A 17289-nucleotide genomic window follows, 5' to 3' on the forward strand; every position below is an offset into this window, starting at 1 on the left:
GGAGAGAAGTTGGCAGCCCCGTTTCACACCAGCGATGATGTAATATAGCTCTTATTTCAGAAGCGTCTCCATAAACTTAACAGCTACTGTTATCGTCTGATTCTGCTCAGATTGCTAACGCTGGTGGTGGTTGAGGCGGATTTGCAGTGATCTCTGAAGGAGCAGCCCGTGCATAATGGATGTAAGGTGTCTTTAAGCATGTGCTTAGCAGTCATCCACACGTTTCGGTAGCCTTTCAAGTACGTGAAAAAGCCAACCGGCAATAGCTCCTTGTTTTCAACGATGTTTTAAGGCAGGGAACCAACGTTTGCGGCTTGCTTAGGATTTTGGCGTTTGGCAGGTTGGTTCAAGGCACTGTGACTTCCTAGCAATGCTCCTGCAGTATTCTTCACGCTCTTTTGTCTGAGAGAGGGGAAAATGTATGAGTGATTCCCACTTAATTAGGCCTCATCTGCTAAACAGTTATGTCAGTATTTACATATGAGTAGTCCCACTGAAGTTAAGTCCTACAGCTGTATACTTCATCTGGTAACAATGTAAATCCAAGATAAACAGACTTGGAAGGAGAGATGTACATTGCCTTATATGTATGAACTACCTGAATCCAGCAAACGCTGTGCCGTGTCGTTCTGGCAAGAGCTAACAGCTATCCCGTTTCAACACCCTGTAAATGGATCACCTGATTATTAGTTTTAAACGGTGGACCAAACTCTACTCGCTAGTCCTGACTCTTACTGAACTGTATGACTTGTCAAATGAGTAACTTTGAATCGATTGCGCCCCTCCACCGTAATGAGGGAAAAATAATCCTCCGCACCTATTCACGTCAAGTGATTTTTCGTGGCTGGGTCTCCCATGGCCTAGGGATCAACCCTTCTAGAGATAAAAAACACAGTCGGAAACAAGACTTAGGGAAAGGAAATGGCTGGAAACTCAACAGACATCTGGGTTTAATTCTGCTCCATCCCCTTTCTAATGCCTTTCTTGCAGGAATCTCTCTCAGCTGTCTGTCAGTGACCCTCCTCCACCATTTCTGTGCATTGACTCATGTCCCACCTTCAGCTCTGGTCCATCAGAACGCCTTGGGCTGTTCTCTCACCAGTGAATGGCGCTACAAGGGAAGGACTGGGATTGCTTTATCCTACCTCCTCCTCTTCTGCCAGATAAACCCCATGCGCTGTAGCATGCCGTATGACCCTACCAGTGACGGTTTGTTCTCCCATACGCTTTGGTACCATTCTCTTGACTACTGTGCCTGTTTTTTTCATGAACTAGTTCAGATTGACATGACTGAAGCGATGTAAATCAAACTATCCCCTCGGCAAGCACGTGCTTGATTTGGTCTAACAAGCACGAGACGGGTTATCACTTGTCACCTATCCCCAGTGAAGTAGGTGGAGTCGTGTTGTGTTATCTTAAGCAGAAGTCTTGACCGGGAGCTCTTCTAGTTAGCTCTCTAAAGGAGTATCTTTGCTTGTGGTTCTGTCAGCATGACCCTGCCGTAGCATTGCTGGCAAACGCCGTCAGTTTGCTCTGGAAAATGCAGCTGGACAGGACTGAAACCACAGCATGTCCAGTTCCTGCTGTGGATCTCCTGCGAAGCTTTCTTGGAAGTTTTTTTACAGGTTTAACATTACTACATCAATATAATACTGTGACCTGGCAAAGGTTTCTTCTGGACATCTCTAACAACTGAGACCGTCATCAGAAAATGAAAATATCTAGAAGTTAATGAGATGAGAAGTAGCGGAGGAATGGTGCTGTAGATAAAATGCCTTCTTACAAGTGATACAGCTGGAGTTACTTTCTCAATGAAAGGCTACGTCTCTTGAGCTATGAAAAAAGTATGTAAAAATATTTTTTGTAACTGACACTGCATCTTTATAAAATTCTCTGTCCAAAACCACTGAGGACTCCATGGAGTCAGAACCTTTTAAGACTTAGATACATATTGGTGTAGTCAAAATATGAACTGTATGTCTTACTACTCAAAGTAGATATTACCATAGTTATTTTACTCCCCTGAGGTAGTGGCAGGAGCTACTTGCTTAGAAGCTTGGGACAAAGCAGAACTCCCTGCAAGCCCACTTGTTGAAACACTCGTGCCTTCCCCCCCCCCCCCCCACCCCACCCTTTAATGTGATTTAAAAAGCGGTATTCCCAACTACTATTAACACTGACTATGACTACTTCCAACTGTTGGAAGAAAACTTCAGCTTCCTGACTGAAGATCAATACTTAAGGCCGGGGCTCGGGTGACAACCGATAGGGTGATCTATTGGGTGCAGGCTTACATCGGCACCAGCCTTTCTGCCCTGCTCTGCCTCTTGCATGTCATACAGCAAGTATGTAATGCCGGCGAAGGGATTCAGCCGTTCTCTTCAGGGCAGCTTTGCTGGACACCACTTGACTTTTCTTCTAACACCTTGCCCCCAGGACAGCCGAGGCAGGAAAGTACCAGCTGTACCAGTCTTAGGGCAGCATCTGCTGGTTATTGCATGGATCAACATAAATGGTTGTCATGGAAGAGGCTGCTTGCTTTGGCTCCCAGGCAGAGGTACCTGGGACGCGGGGCAGGGGTGCGGGAGGGGGGGAGAACGGGCGCTCTGAAGAGAACCGACCCGTAAAGGCAACCCTAACAGTCCGGGAGGAGAGAACGGGAGCGGGCGAGGAGCTGCTGGGTCTTGGTCTGGCTCTTTCCCGGTGTGAGAGGCAGCACCCACAAACTTTGGAGAGTCCAGCTTCAGTTGGCTGCAATCTGCCTCCAAAAGCAAAGCAACCCGCACCGCCGGCACCCCCGCCCCGCCCCGCCCCCCCGCTCCGCCCTGGCGTTTTTAGAAGCCGGGAGAAGCGGGCACCGATAACCAAATCCGAGATTCGGACACAAAAATGGGGGGGGGGGGGGGGGGGGGGGCGCGGACTTGGTGAGCCTCGGCAGGAATAACGCCGGGGGCTCCACCACCTCTCTCGGGGAAAGCCCCCGCAGTTGCGCCCGGACGGGTGTTTTTTAACATCCCAAGAGGGGCCAAAGCGTCCGAACGATAGAAATAACGCGGCCGGGAGGCAGGAGGAAGGCTGAGCCGAGCTCCTGGGGGGGAACACGGCCTCGGCGGTGAGGGGCGGGCAGGGAGAAGGGGAAGGGGGAGAAGAAGGGGAAGGGGGAGAAAAGAAGGGGAAGGGGGAGAAGAAGGGGAAGGGGGAGAAAAGAAGGGGAAGGGGGAGAAGAAGGGGGAGAAAAGAAGGGGAAGGGGGAGAAGAAGGGGAAGGAGGAGAAAAGAAGGGAAAGGGGGAGAAAAGAAGGGGAAGGGGGAGAAGAAAGGGAAGGGGGAGAAAAGAAGGGGAAGGGGGAGAAGAAGGGGAAGGGGGAGAAGAAGGGGGAGAAAAGAAGGGGAAGGGGGAGAAGAAGGGGAAGGAGGAGAAAAGAAGGGGAAGGGGGAGAAAAGAAGGGGAAGGGGGAGAAAAGAAGGGGAAGGGGGAGAAGAAGGGGGAGAAAAGAAGGGGAAGGGGGAGAAGAAGGGGAAGGGGGAGAAGAAGGGGAAGGCAGGTCCCCGGGATGCAGCCCCCCCCCCCCCCCCGCCGCCCCTTCTCGCCTCCTCCCCGGCGGCGGGGGCTCGGTGCGGAGCTGGCGGGGCAGCCCGCCCCCGGGGTTGCGCCTCCCGGGGAGGGCAGAGGGAGGAGGGGGGGTGGCAAAACGCGCTGGGAAGTCGCGATTGGGGGAAAGGCAGGGGTTTCCGAAGGGAGTTCGTCTTGGCAAGCGTGCCACGTTCCTCTTGTGGCAGGAGCTAGTATGCAACAAGTCCCTGGAGCGCTTCCCGTGTGAGCGAGAGCGAGCGTGACATTTAAAAAAAAAAAAAAAAAAAAAAAAAAGCCAAATGTTTACTTACCTGTCACCCATGCAAATCTCCAGAGCCAGCTCGTCTTGCACGGCCCCAGGTGCGAGCCGGGAGGTGGAAGGAGAGCGGCCGGGAGTCAGGGGCTCATTACACAGCGCGCCCGGCCGGGCAGGACTTTCCTCGGGAACTTTCTGTCCCGCTCCGGTTTCCTGGGAGGCGGCTGCGATCACGTTTTATAGCGTGTTAGTTGGTAACCCCGCTCATTCATTAAGATCACGTAAGAACTCAAAGGGAAACGTGACTCTGAGCTAAGGCGTTTGCGTTAAATCTATAGGTTTTTAAAAACTCCCTGCCAGTTGCTTTCTGTCTTCTGTAGGCACCAAGGTGGCGGAGAGTTTAAGCTTGCGGATATTGCAAAGGGTTATTAGATTCATAAGTCACACCAAGTGGTGGGCGATCCACTGAGCAAAGCAGAAGTTCTCACATGATGACTTCAAACAAGACACATTACCTTCCAGCATCTGTTGGAGAGACTGGATTTTAAGACACTTCTGTCTCCAGGACAGCAAAGAAACAATGGTGAGTACCGGTAAAAAAGCCTATTTTTATAACTGGAGAGAAAGAAAAAAAAAAAAAAAAAACCAACAACAAACAAAAATTTAAAAAAAAAAAAAAAAAAGGTTGAGGTGTTGCTTAACGACAGTATCTAATACCGCGGGCTCGGCTTTCTAGTACTTAATATACCGAAGCGCGTAACCCGCCGGGGCCGGCAGAATCGTGCTTTAGACAGTGGAACTTGAATTGCGACGCTCTTTGATTTAAGGCTGCGATGGAAACCCCGCGTTTGAGAAACTTGGAGCTGCCGGCGACTTGGCCGCAGCCGCCCGCTCGCTCCTCCCGGCTCTCTCCTGCCCCTCTCTCTCTCTCAGCGGCCACGGCGGGCGGCTCACGCCCGGCCTTGGGGGGGGGGGGGGGGGGGGACGACGGGGGGAACACGACGGACACGGGGACACCTCCGCGCCCCGCCGCGGAGCGACGGCCGGGCGCTGCCCCGGTGGCGGTGGGAGGGAAGGGATGGGGGGGGGGGCGCGGAGCGGCGCGGCCGCGGCACGTGACAGCGCGGGGGGGCCGGGGGCGAGGAGCGGCGGCCCGGGCGCGCAGCGGGGCGCGCAGCGGGGCGCGGCGGCGGAGCGGCGGCGGCGGCGGCGGCAGCACCCTGGACAGAGGCGGCGGAGCCCGGAGTGTGTGGGGGGGGGGGGGGGGACACCCCGGCGGCGACGGATCCGCGGTCCGCTCCGCGCCCTTGCGGGTTTGGGGAACCGCTGGTACTTGGTACCGACACCCCCCCCCCCCCCTCCTCCTCTCTTCCTCCTCCTCCTCCTCCTCCTCCTCCTCCTCCTCCTCCTCCTCTTCTCCGCCACCCCGGTCCTTCCCCTCCCCTCCCGTCCCCGCCCGCCGCCCTCTCGCCCCGCTGGAGCTGGGCGAAGTTGAATTCCTAGCGGTGCGGGCTGGAATAGGAAAAGGAGCGGAGAAGAAAAAAAAAAAAAAAAAAAAAAAAAAAAAGAAAAGGAAAAAAAAAAACAACCAACAACCACAGAGTCTTGCAAGCTCCGGGGGTTGGTTTGACGGTGTCAACTTTGGGAAATGCCAGTGTTTATCTCCGCGATCTAGCCACTGCTCGTGGGGTTAGCTGTGACTAAGGTAAGCGGAGGGGTGACCCCCCCCGGCGGCCCCCCTCTGGCTTCTGCCTCTCCCTCTGTGGCGCGGGGATGGGTGCCTGCTCTTTGCCCAGTTTTGTTACCTTGCTGGCTGCTCGGTGTGGGGAGGCTAGAAAAGGTAGGAGAAGCTTGATGAGATTGCTCTACGAGTTGAGTTAAGTTGTGGCTGATTTAATCTGGGAATCTCGTCTCTCTATGTGCGTGTGCATGCTTTGGGCAGAGATGCAACCGATCTTTACCTAGATAAGCAGATGCGACGGATTTTTTTTTTTCCCTAGCTGAGGATGCAAGTTGATTTTTGCATAGCTAAAGAGATGCAGCCGAGCTCTAGCTGGCACTGTGCACAACCGATCTTACAGAGATAAAGAGACGCAGCTGATCTTTACCTACATGAAGATGAGCTGGTCCCCAGCTTGAGGGATCACTGATGGCCCCTCTGTGTACGCAACCTACGACTGAACGGGAGAGCCGTGCATGTATTGCTGATGATCCAATATCCGCATCTACTTTGCTATAATTAAAAGGGGGGGGGGGGAGGTGTTTGACAAGCCTGAAACCCAAACGCAGCCCCCCCACCTGGAGATCATTCGGATAAGCTTTCTGCTCATGTCCCTCTCTCTAGTGCCTCCCCCCCCCCCCCCCCCCCCCGCCCTTCCGATTCTTCCTACGTAGAAATGTAGCTAATAATATTTAGTCTCCGGGCTAAAAATAAGCTCTGGAAAGTCAGCAGTTTGGCGGAGCAGCGCCGGTAAGCAGCAGTGCTCGCAGGTAGAGAAGCTCTGGGGGTCTCCGGCTCTGCACGGAGACTGGGCATTGATCCTCCCGATCTTCCCCCCACCCCCCCCCTCCCCGCTGCCGGGGAGGGGTGCGCTCCCGCGGAGGAGGGGTCCGCAGGGAACCGCGCTGCCTCCGCCGCCCCGCTCCAGCCAGCGGCCGCCTCCCCGCCCGGGGGGAGGCGGGGAAGGGAAAGGAGGAGGAGGAGGAGGAGGAGGAGGAGGAGGAGGAGGAGAGGGGGGGGGGGATCCCGGCCGCCGGGAGCCACCCCCTCCTAAACCCCGGCGGGGTGCGGGGGGGGGGGGGGGTGGGGGGCGGCGGGCGCTCCCTGCGGCAGAACCGGCGGAACCCCCGCGGCCGGCCCCGCTGCGGCGCCGGGAACCGCCGGGGAGGGAGCGGGGCGAGGGAAGGAAAAGCGGGGAGGAAGCGGGGGGGGGGGGGGGGGGGAGAAGGAGGATCCCGCGGCCCCGCCGCCCCCGCCTCCCGCCGGGCTCCCGCTCCGGCTCGCACGTAGCGCCGCCGAGGAGGGAAACCCCCCGGCAGGCGAGGAGGGACGGGGGGCGGGGGGGGGGGGGGGGGACACGGACACCGGGGCCGCGGAGGAGGGGGCGGCATCCCCAGCCCCCCGCCGCCGTTGCTACGGCGACCGCCTCCCCGTCCCCCCCCGTCCCCCGTCCCCCCCAAACTCCCGGGGGGGCACCGTCCTGCGGAGATGGAGGGGGGGGGGGGGCAGGGGATGCCGCCCCTCTCCCGCCCCCTCCGTGTGTGTGTGTCTTCCTTATCCCGGGGAGAGACACGTCGTCAACAGCCCCCCCGAACGGTGCCGCTCGCAGCACCGGAGCCGGGTACCGGTACCGGTACAGCCAAAATGGAGGTGCTGCAGGACGGCACCGGGGGGGAGCCGGCGCGGAGCTCCCGCGAAAGTCGGTCACCTGGCGTCTCTTCTGCGTTAGTATCTACTTGGGGGGGTTGGGGTTTTTTTGTGTTTGTGGGGGTTTTTTTTATCATTAAAGAAAAACAACCGTCCTCCTCTCCTGGAGATGCGCTAACCGCGGCCTGGGGTCCCCGGCCCCCCCCCCCCCCCCCCCCCCCCCCGGCCCCGGGCCCGGCTGCGCCGCTGGGTGGGAGCCCCGGGAAGGAGCCGGGCTGGATCCCTCCGTGTATTTTTCCATTTCCACTTGGGGAACTTGCGTTTTGCTGGGATGCCTGTCTGGGTGCGATGAGAGGCATTTCTCGGGAGCTCTAAGGAGAGGAGGAGGAGAAAGTAGCCCGAGAAGAGATGGGTCTCGGAAGCATCCGTCACCGGCAGGCTGGCTGAAACTCAGACGCACCTAGTTCGCAGTATCGGTTTCATGAAATTCATCATGAAACGTCCTCTGACCTTTTTTCACTTAGGAAAAAGTCAGGTGGTAGAGCTGGTATTTGAATACATCTACTGTGATCTAGTGGTGATGAGCCCCACTAAAGCCCATCCACTTCCCAAAATAAATGGTTCCGTTACATAGGAGGTTGCCAAGGAGCTTCTACTTACATGAATCTTCCACTCCATGGATAATTTTGTGTATCTTCCTATATTTTAATTTTACACCCATTACTTTCTTACCAGCTCTTTCAAAACTCTTGGTTCCAATATTTCCCTTTCTGCCTCTGCTGCCGTGTTTGTGTTGAATTCTAATCGTTCTCTGCAGAGACGCATGGGACGGACGGCTGCTAACAAATGACACTGGGCCATATTTGGTCACATTTGCTCACGGTGACTCATACCTTAATCTGCAAGTAGCTATATTGATTTTAGTATCTACTATTTCTCCAAGAGCTGTCACCGCTTTGGTGGTGGTTCGTCACCACCTTTCATCTCTTATGGTTATGATACTGTAAAATGTCCCATCTCCTCATCCTGCAAAGTTTTGATACGGCAGTCTTTCTTGCTCCTTTTTTTATAGTTTTTCCTTTTATTTTACCTGATGCCACGAGTGTTGTCTTCAGTGGTGTGGTGGCCGTGAGGTGTCCATCTCCGGCATGAGATATTTTTTTTAATGCAGTATTTGACATAGGCATGGTCTCTCTCCGAGTTTTTCATTCTCAGCACCTCTCCGTTTGGACAACCACTTGATTTTCAGCATCGTTCAATAATTTCCTGTTTCAAATGATCTGATAGTTCTCACTGTTTGTTTTTAGTAACCACCATTCACAGGCTTGTATGCTGGAGGATTATGTCTAGCATTTCATTAATCTGAGGTGGCTGGATGCACACGTTTGCCTTTGTACAGCAAGTCCTTTATTTCGTTTCTTTAGCACACTGATACTGTTGAGCTCTCAGAAATGCCCAAAGAAAATGCAGACTGGCTGCCATTTAGTAACCATACGCTGCTTCCTAAATACAGTGGCATATGATTGCCCGGCCGTGAGAAATTCTGGAAAGGTGGATGAAACCCAAGGGACAAATTTTCCTCAGAGCTGTAAGTCTTACCATGAATCACTGTAGTAAATCACCACTGAGCACTCGAAGATGTAGCTGCTAGAATTTTTTTAATCAGATACACAAACAAAGAGAGCATCCATAAGATTTGGGGAGATCTAGTTCACTCCTCTGGCAAAAAATAGTCACGTCAAGTGCTGTAAACAGCATCTGTAAGAAACAGTACCTCTCAAAGTTGGTGAAAATCAGTAGGTTCCCTAGAGCTGGGAAAGAGACAGGTAGCACGAGGTAAAATACATACGGATAGCCACTTTCACAGCTCCCTCCCCTTTGAGCTAACATTAGACTGGGGCTAGGAAACTGGGGCTAGCAAAAAAAACAGGCTTGTCAAAGCGGTCCTTAAAATGGAGACGATGGCTTTGGGGGCATGAAGGACTCGAAAGACAGAACTGAGAAACGCAGGACTGGTTTGGTAATCCTCATTTTCATTCGTGGTCGGCGAGTCCAGCTAGTAATAGGGACCACAGAATATGGGTAGATGATACGTAAAAAAAAGGTAACACTCGTACGCCTGGAAGTAGGAGTTTGAAACAAGTGTGAGTATCCCATGTTTCCCTTGTGCTTGGGTTTCCAAAGGTTTTTACGCCTCCTTTCTGCGTCTCTCCCACCAGATCATTATGAATACTAAAATGCCCCAGCAGGGAAGTGTCAGGGGACGTCCCGCGGTGCCCAGGGCGCGCGGTGAGCGGTTTCGCCTGCAAACCGCTCGCCAGCTTCAGTGAATCCCTACACCCACACGCCAGCAAGGTGCAGGGCAGGGCACTGACTTCTCCCATTAACTGAAAATATCTCTGAGCCATACTCTTGCAAAATTATAGCCAGGAAAACATACCAACTGACATGGAGTTCATATAACAACTGCCCACCCATTTCATTATTTCACAAATGTGTGATTCGTGCTTGTGAGCTGTCACCGTTAACATTTCCATCTGTCTCAATATTGCTTCTATTCTTAGTTGCTATGTGATAGATGTAGGTGTATGAAAAGGATTTTTCCCCCCTCCCTGTGTCATGAAACAAAATAAATGAAAGCCACATATATGTAGCCACGCACTTCACGCAGGCAGCAAGAAATACAGGCACCTTTGTGGCGCTCGCATTACTAGAAGTAGAGGTGGAGTAAGAAACACGTGCCTGTGGCCTCTCGGTGCTGCTAGAACATGTACTCAATGGGGAAAAACATAAGTCAAAACCTAACCGCAAAAGAACGATACGGTTTTGATCTCCCTTTGAACATGCAGTTTGAGAGACCTATTTTCCTAATCACGTAAGTATGGGAGTAATTTTACTTATCACGTAATCCTAATTGGTCTTTTCCTGAGGCAATCTCAAAGGGAAAATAGCCGTGACACACTTCAGCATTCAAAGGATCGGGTCCTCAGCTGTGTAGATTTTTCCAAACTCGGAGCTTTCAAGATACTCAACGCACGGACAAACAGAAAACTCTTTGCGTAGCATAGGCAACAGCCTGCATTTGTCAGTACCTCTATGCCAAAACCGGATTCGATGGGATACCTGTAGAAGTGAAGAGACATTTCACGACAGCCTCCAGCAAAAGCGAAATCTGGCTCCAGTCGCTTTATTCCTGTTGTCATTTGAACTTCATGGCAGAGCGCAAGCTCAGAGTCCTCTGATGAAAAAACGTCTTTTGAAGTCGCTAATGGATGTGACCGATTGTCACCCCTGGCGCAGCTCGATGCGCTTCCCAGGGAGGCAGGGATTAGCCGGCTCCGGTCTGTGGCGTAAGCTGGGCTGCGGGGGGTTGGCCCCTGCTCCTCCTTGGCTAGCGGAGAGCCTCGGGGCCGGGGCATTTGCCATAGAGCCAACTCTGCTGTCGGTAAGTGGTTTCCCCACGGGCCCAGGCTGTTGTATGGTCTCCCGCGGGGAATATTAGCGGTGGGACCGTCATGGACCAAGGTCTTGCCATAAGCGGCCAAGCGTATACTTTTCTCTTCCCCCTACCTTTTCGTGGTCTGGTCTGTCTGTCTTTTTTTTTTCCTTCCCGAAATAGCACACAAAACCCCAATTTAACAAGCATAAACCGTACACTCTGGCCTCCAATTTATTTTGACATTTGGCAAGAATGATTACGCAACATGTTCATTAAGTCGTAACATTTTCGCTACTTTCCCATTTCAGATCCTTATTGACTATAGCACATGCGAAAATAATGAACTTATTTATTCTCCAAATGGACAGCAGACCCCAAACCTCCCAAGAAAACGCATTGCTTACGGATGCAACGTATTGCAGAGACTTTTAAAGCCCTAGGTCTCACCTGACTGTAAAAAACCCCAATGGTTCATTTCTGAAAGGGGTGAGGAGGGGTTTATCATCCACTAAAATGTTTCTAGGGTTGTGCAGCTGAGGAGGTCTCGTCAGATGAGTTGTTTCCTTTTTCTTAAACAGAGCCCCTTCCTCCTGACAATCCTTTTGTGGGACTCAGGAATAATGCAGTACACAGCTACGGTAATAGATAATTAGATGGACCAGCTAAAAGCAATATGAAAGGGGGCTGGTAGCACAAGGATTACAGAAGGTGTGTGGGCATTTTGACATCCAGAAAACATTATAGATCTGGTCTCAGCTACCTCAGTCTTATGATGATAATTAAGAAATGTGGGTGTAGAAAAGCTCTTCGCATGGTTTGGTTGGATTATTGCTGCAGTTCAAAACACAATTGGCACAGACACCCACATTGGACATGATTGCCCTTTGATGAGGCAGATACTGACTTTTTAAAGCTGACACAGTTAAAATTATGTCTAAAGTTTATGGGGCCACAAGCTTCTGACTAGACTCCATTATTATAACAAATGGTAAAATACAAGCTGAAGCACATTAAAAAAAAAAAAAAAGTTGAGGCGTGTTGAGGAGGAAGGGACCCTGGCAGTAGGAAGGCTTCAGGATTAACCCTTCTCTCATCTGTTTGGCAAGAGTCGAAGAACATAGGCAGTGTCCAGGGGGTTTGCTTTGTATGCGTGGTCATACATCCTCTTTAAAGACAAACCGGAGGGAAGGCCAGCAGGGCTGGTTCTTTGGCTGGTTCCGTTAATAGCCCACCCAGTGTAAAGTCTAGTTCCTATACAGTTTGTGTGTTGTATGGCAGATATTTCCAGTTCCTTTTACCTCCGTTTGTTCATCAACAATACAGAGATGTTACCAAACTCCCTTCTGAGCACTGAATAAGGTGAAAAATACCATAAATTTAAGGAAAAAAAAATATGTTCAAGCTTCTTTCTAAGTAGAATTTTTTAAGAAACACTTGTGAACGGTAAGAGAACGATGGAGGCTGCCTAGATCGGGACTGCTTGCGCCTAAGATAAGACATAACAATACATCTTAACATACTCACTCTTGCAGCATGTCATTCTAATATTAGAGACACTAAACCTGTACAGCTATGGAAATGTCAAAGTATTGACTTCAGCCCTGATCCTGCATTCAGGTTTCTTTATTCTTTTACACGTTTCACTCCTTAAAACAATAGCAATGAAAGAAGGTTGTATGGTGGCCCACTGGTCGTTCTGTATCTACCACTTAGCTCCCATTCAGATTTTCCTTGAGGAACCAGAGAAGGCCACACATTGACAAGGTAGACAGAGTTGCGAAAATATTTGACATTTCAAAATTATCTTTTTTTCCAATATTTTCAACACAAACTCAATTCTGTATTGTTTTACAGTGTTCAAAGAGGCTTTCAGTGTTTCCCTCTAAAGCTATCATCAGAAATCTGACAGTGACATTTGATTAAATATTCAGATTCAAAATAGAATACGTCATTAAAAGACAATGGATTTCAGGGAAACAGGTGGTTACCAAAAGAAAAAAGAAAAAAAGAAAAAAAAAGCAGCTGATTTCTGACAGCAAATACCTTTTGAAACCTGACCAACTCTACTGAGAATAGGATGCAGTGAGAGTCATGAGCAGGGGTCAAGAGACTGGAGCTGCTTAGGTGGTTAGTTGGCTCTGTCAAATACATGTTCATTCACATCTGCCAAAAGTTTGTAAGACCATCTGAGAGGGTATTTGGCTGAATTTTGTAAACAGATATCTGATAAAATAGTATCGGCCAGGAAAACAAACAGCCCTAGCCGTTTTTAAGTGAAGGTAAATTCTGGCTTTGGAATTTTCCAGTGGATGATGATATATCTCAAATGTCCTTTGCTTCCGTACATGGAGCTTGCTGTAGCCTGAAGTGGGATACCCCTTATTCTATTGCTGAAAATGTATTGCCTCAGAGAAAAAAAAAAAAAAAAGAAGAACGTATCTATTGGCTATAGAAAGAGTCATCCACACAAGGAGTGAACCTCACAGTATTTCCCATATGCATCTCTTTTCATGTCCCAAATTTGGTTTATTGACTAAGTTATTATAAGTCCTTATACCACACTCATCATTCATCATGGCATTTGAACACCTTTCTAAGCGACATGACTAATATCTGTCACATGTTTTGTTCTCATCCTCTTCTGAGGGAACAAGTACTTCAGTCTAGGGTTTTTCCTCACATTTTTTTATTGTGAATAAGTCTTTCACAAAGGACTTGGTGGTGCAAGAGGTAAGAGCTTCATCGTAGATTCACCTGATTCTTCTCTTTCTCCGTGGTATTCACCCCTACATCAGGAGTCAGTCACTCTATCCACCACCTATTCCCCAGGCAGATCTGATTCTCGTGCTTTTTCCGCCCACCATCTGCTGGTTTCCTCTTCCCAAATCCTTCACCTAGACTCAGTCATCAGCTGCCCAACCATGGTCATAGCCCAGGATACCCACTGCTTTTCTTACCTCTTTTTTTGAGCTCTTTCAAAGACCCGAACATCTCTTGACTTCAGAGGGGCTTTTAATTCCCAGTCTACCGCCTTTGGCACCAAATAGTTATTTTTATCATCTACTTTCCCATCAAAGATTTCCTGCAGCATTCCCTAAAGAAAATTCTGCTGGCTCCCAAATTTTAAGGAAACCAAAATATCTGTCAAGAAGGCTACGCTCTTTTTAAGGCAAAGCTAGAAAGTTAATTTGAAATGGCCAGAATTGCAGATTCATTTATCCATAGGGGTTTCCCAGACAAAGAGAAAAGAGGAAATTCAGACTAGTGTGAGGCATACACTTCAGGCCAGGGGGAAAGCCAAAGATGATGGACTTTTCAAAATTGTTTTCTTTTGGGTCCGTCCCGTCCCCTGGCAAGTGAGCCCATCCAAGAGCAATAGGGCAAGACCAAGGCAATGTACTGACTCGCCTCCTTGACCACCAGAGGCCATTTCACCAGCTGCTGCTTGTGTGTGACAGCTGCCTGGGGCTCTGATTAGCAGCAGCACTTCCCAGCTTGCCTCTGCCAGGGCTGTAAACACGATGATGATGATGTGCGTTATGCCAGTTCCCTCTCAGAAACTGAGAGTTGGGCAGACTTCAGCGCGTGCTCCCCCAGGACACGCTGGGGATGATGCAGCCACGGAGCCGAGTCTCGTTTGGATCAGTTTGTCTTTTTAATCTCTCTCCGTTTGGATTTCCAATATGGCTTGCAGGCTGGGTTAAGCCCTGAGACCCCGCGCATAGGATCAGTCCTCCCCACGAATCTCACGGAGCTAATTGCAGGTGGACATTAATACCTCCCTGCATAGCAATAGCCTCCCACTTGCCTTCGCTGCAGACCTGTAAGTGGCAGTGAGCCACACGCTGTTCCTGCAGCCAGAGAAATGGAGATAAGAGGATGGGGGACTGCGCAAGACGGTGGTTTGGAGGGTGCAGAGCCCCTGAGACTACGGGGAAGGGTTGGGGAGGACACGGAAAGCCCCTGAAAGAGGAGGTGGATTGTGGGATGTGAGGGAAGGAGCCCCATGGAGGGGGTCTCTGGGAGGAAGAAATGAGGCAGGTGCCTGGCATACTCCGGGTCCTCAGCGTGAACGCTTGGCATCACTGCGAGTTTTGGTCAAACCTCTTCTCAAGCCTTGCCCAACCCCACCTTTGACTCCTCCTAGAAAAAGGCAGCATAGTCTCTCAGACACAGGCACTCAGAGACTTTGGGCCAGGACACAGCACCACCGCTGTGGTGGGATCAAGCTGTGGCCACGAGCCCTCCCTGTGCCCCCCAGTACCGCTCCCGCAGTGGCAGTCCAGTTGTACCCTCGGAGAGGAGGCAGCTGGGCTGTGACCGAGTTAATTTTCCTTTATCCATTCCGGTAGGCACTGTCACCGCTTGGCAAAGCAGAGACTAGACGGAGATATGGCAACACAGACAGGCAAGTGACAGGGAAGGAAAATTACAGGGTTGTATGGTTCAAGCATGTACAGGAGGGATGTGCTTTAGGTACCTGAGAATACTCCCAAAGCCCTACTTATTATACCAATACAAGGAAATGTGATGGAAAGCTGTTAGCGTTTATCTGAAGACTCTACCAAGTTATTTATAAAGATCTGTGTTAACGTACCTCTCTCTCTGGGAAGTGAGGAGAGAGAGAAAGCTCTGGACCAGAGAGCAGCCCAGATCAGGAGCCTACAATGCACTTATACAGGCACTTGAAACCAGCATAAATGCCCATCCCCTTTCCTGCTGGGTTAGCCCTGGCCTGGAGCAGGTCCCTGGGCTAACCGGTTGTGTGGCCCTGCAGGGCTCCCAGGGACCACCATGGACCTCCCTGCCAGCGAGGAGGAGCGGATGCACCAGGAGGTGATGGGTGAGCAAGAAATGATGGGTAGCACTGGAGCCTCGGCGGGCCCAGGCTGGCCCACGCTGGCGGAGCAGCGCTCGGATGGAAAAGAAATAGCGATGCATCTTGCCCGGTACGGGGGAACACGGGATGAAAGGTCCGTCTTCCCCGCAAGTCAGCTTAGCAATCCCTTGGTCATCTGCGAGCGTGTCCTGCCTGGCTCTATCCAAAACCTCGATGGGAGAAGCTGTCCGCCGCCTTCCGAGTCCACGCTTTTTGTGGGATGTTAGTAAAGATCAATGGTTAGCTAAAAATCAATCGGCTAAATTCAGATGGAGGTCTAGGACCAGTTTGTCAAACAGACAGCGAGAATGTGTTTTTCATATGCTTGCCTTTCATTTGTGCTAGAATTTGGGCTCAGCCTTTTTTCCTGAGTCTCTCTAAGCCCATCAATATGTGGAATTAAAGGAACGTTCATTTACTGCGAGGGTGAGGGCCTGACAAAAGCACAGCAAACCCAAACTGCGAAATAAACTATGTAATCAGTTACGCTCTCCCAGCTCTGGTAACTGGTGCAATTTTCTGGCAGTTAACAGGGTCTAAATTAAGAAACTAATCAGAAATAAGCCTGTAAATTATACTGGTTCTTATTTACTTTCTTTTATCTTGATACAACGTCTTAAAAGAATATTTTTAACAGATCTTTTAAACATTTGTAGTAAGAGGCAATAGACAAAATGTCACAATTTCCATATGAAGGAGTTTCTTTCAGTGCAATTCCTATCTAAAAAGCCATTTTACCCTAATATGGTCGCAGAGTCTAAGTAACATATTCTGTCGCAATGACTTTTGCATCAAAACAATTTTTCTGTTTCATATCCAAGAAGAAATGTTGAATATTTAAATTCCACATCCTTTTTGATCTTAATTCCCATCACAGAAGAGCTCTTTAGGCCTCATCAGTGTGCTCTAGGTGCAATATCAGAGTATATTTTTCATATTATGGGATCTAACCCAAATTAAGAAACCAAAGGGGAAGAAGCTATACATGCCTGGAAGGGAAAGGGATTCTGCTCAGAGCACGTAGCAGGGTAAAGCATCAAACAGAAACGTAACGGAAGTGTAAAATAAGGGTTTAAATGCCTTGCTGCAGAGTCCTCACTGAAAATCTAGCACTCAGCTCTCTTCTGATTTAAACACTTTGCATTCCTGTTGACTTCAGTGGTGTTTATATTCAAATAAGTAAAGGCACTATAAGGCCATATAGTACAATTGTGAGTTGCAATAAATTATAGCAGATTAAACAGGCTAACTAATGAAATACAAAGAGGTGTTTAATGCCACCACTCCCTTGTAAGCATTTACGTTTCAGCTGTATAAACTATACGAAAAATAAACAGTGTCCAGAAATTAAATGTAGATAATGTTGTTTACGAATTCATACTCCGATGGCATGAGTCCTGAACCACCGAGAAAAGGCCCCACTAAATGTCTCGCCAAAGCCAGAGGTGGATTTTACTTGAGTAGTCTTTGAGTCTCGTCCAACCCTAAAAATAGAGGGGCTTTGGCCATGTCGAGTGCGTGATTGCTTTCCTCCTGCTTGAGGTCCTGGTCACATGGGTTTTGCGGAGGTGGCCGTGTCCCTGGTGTTGGATGCTGCTGCCCCACCACCGCCCCTCAGGAGCCACCCCGTCCTTGTGCAGGCTGGGACAGAGAAATCGATACATCTTCCCATTTGAGAAATGGTGCAGAACTTGAGGAAAGTTATTTTAAAATACCTTAAAATTTGTATTGATTTTCTGAATCAATATTTCAGGATTTTTGAATTCCAGAGTAGC

General features: G+C 50.0%; 1 protein-coding gene across 1 annotated transcript in view; it reads left to right on the forward strand.

Annotated features, from left to right (window-relative positions):
- Positions 1-5418: 5418 nt before the first annotated feature.
- BDNF (brain derived neurotrophic factor) overlaps positions 5419-17289 on the forward strand; it is a 38869-nt gene continuing 26998 nt past the window's right edge. Inside the window, exon 1 of the mRNA XM_049821406.1 lies at positions 5419-5534. The gene's annotated coding sequence lies outside the window, so the exon portion shown is untranslated. The remainder of the gene's footprint in view (positions 5535-17289) is intronic.

The sequence above is a fragment of the Accipiter gentilis genome, chromosome 17, assembly GCF_929443795.1.
Source record: "Accipiter gentilis chromosome 17, bAccGen1.1, whole genome shotgun sequence".
Lineage (NCBI taxonomy): Eukaryota > Metazoa > Chordata > Aves > Accipitriformes > Accipitridae > Astur > Astur gentilis.